The following is a 2,115-nucleotide window of genomic DNA, read 5'->3' on the forward strand; positions in this document are numbered from 1 at the left end:
GTGCTGGAGGAGACGCCTGTGAGTCCCTTGGACCGCAAGGCGATCAAACCGGTCAGTCCTAGAGGAGATCGACCCTGGCTGCTCTTTAGAAGGCCAGATCCAGAAGATGAAACTCAAATGCTTTGGCCACCTAATGCGAAGGAAGGACTCCCTGGAGAAGAGCCTAATGCTGGGAAGGATTGATGGCAAAAGGAGAAGGGGGCGGCAGAGGATGAGGTGGCTGGATGGGGTCACTGGGGTGGTGGGTGAGGGCTTGGGCGGACTCTGAGGGATGGTGGAGGACAGGAAGGCCTGGAGGTCAGTCCTAGAGGAGATCAACCCTGGCTGCTCTTTAGAAGGCCAGATCCTGAAGATGAAGCTCAAATACTTTGGCCACCTGATGAGAAGGAAGGACTCTGTACTGCGCTCTCCATGGGGCTGCCCTTGAAAATGGTCTGGAAACTTCAGCTGGTGCAGAATAGAATGGCCAGGATGCTGACGGGGACCGGTTGTTATTCCCATATAATGCTGGGCCTCTACCAGCTTCACAGGCTTTCAGTTGAAGTCCAGGCCCAATTCAAAGCGCTGGTTTTGACCTATAATGCCCTGAACAGCTTGGGACCAGGATACCTGAAGGACCCTCTCCTTCCTTATATGCCCTCACACTCCTTAAGATCAGCGACCAAGGCCCTGCTCCGAGAACCCTCCCTGAAGGAGGTAAAAAGAGCATCTACTCAGAGCAGGGCCTTCTCTGTGGTGGCACCCAGATTATGGAATGTGCTCCCCCTGGAGAGGTTCGCCTGGCACCGAGCTTATACCCTTTTTGGCGCCAGGTCAAAACCTTTTTATTTAACCGTTATTTTAAAAGTTAGTATTTTAATGTACTTAATATTTTAATGTACTTAATGTGCTCTTTACTTAATTTATTTTTATTCTCTATATGTTATTTATTATTGCTAGAGATTGTTTTAGTGTACTTGATTTTAATGATTGTAAGCCGTCATGAGATGCCATGCATAAGGGACGGCATATAAAAGTTTTAATTAAATAAATAAAATAAACTCCCTGGAGAAGAGCCTAATGCTGGGAACAATAGATGGCAAAAGAAGAAGGGGACGGCAGAGGATGAGGGGGCTGGACGGAGTCACTGGGGTGGTGGGTGTGGGCTTGGGTGGACTCCGGGGATGATGAGGCCAGGAGAGCCTGGAGGAATGCTGTCCATGGGGTCGGAAAGGGTCGGGCACAACAATGGGAAGAAGTCCTTCCTTTCCTCCATCCAGCATCTTCCACCCCTGGGTCCTACCATGATGAGCTCAGGTATGATGCATAGAAACTGAGTGGGTCAGAAGGGGCCTCCCGAGCCATCTAGTCTGACCCCCAGCTCTGCTCACAGCATGCCTACCATGTGCGTGTCCAGCTTGTCCTTGAACACCCTCACCGACGGGGCCTCAGCCATATTCGCATGTTCATATCTCTTTGGGGGCTCTTTGGGCCTGGTTTCTGGCTGGTTCGACTCCTCCTGCTTCAGGGACCAGTCTCCCCACAGGCGCCTGCACACGCCACAGTCCCCAGAAGAATCTTAGCATCAGTCTTCTGACACAAGAAGCCAGGAAGAGAAATCCAGGTCCACCAAGCCAGAAGTGGGCAGGAGAAGGGAGATAATCTACCTGCTCAACTTCATTAGCAAAGCAGGAGGCGAGAGTTTAATTACTACTTGATTCAAATAAGGAGTCATTAAAAAGGGTGTCTAAACATTTCCATGAAAGTGACATTTCCAAGAAAGCGACAGTGCCTCCAAAATTAATTAGCAGTTATGGAAGGGTTGACCTTTTCCGTGCATCTCGGTGTGAGCTGGAGAGGCCCAGACTCAACCGCTCCTCGACTACAAGCGAGCGCCTCTTTTTAATGTAGCAGGAGGTGGGAGCCCAGGGCAACATGACGGAGATAGCTAAGGCTGTGACTGGAACAGGACCCGTGAAAGAAGAGATTTCCCTCTCAGAAACACGCAGGCACCACATCATGTGACGCAACTGATGGCAGCAGATTCAGAACAAACCAGGGGAGATCCTTCTTTGTGCCAGGCAAAACTGATATTTATTAATTTATTTATTTATTTATTTAAAACATTTCTATGCC

Source organism: Varanus komodoensis, unplaced genomic scaffold (assembly GCF_004798865.1).
Source record: "Varanus komodoensis strain SLA01 unplaced genomic scaffold, ASM479886v1 scaffold3, whole genome shotgun sequence".
Classification (NCBI taxonomy): domain Eukaryota; kingdom Metazoa; phylum Chordata; class Lepidosauria; order Squamata; family Varanidae; genus Varanus; species Varanus komodoensis.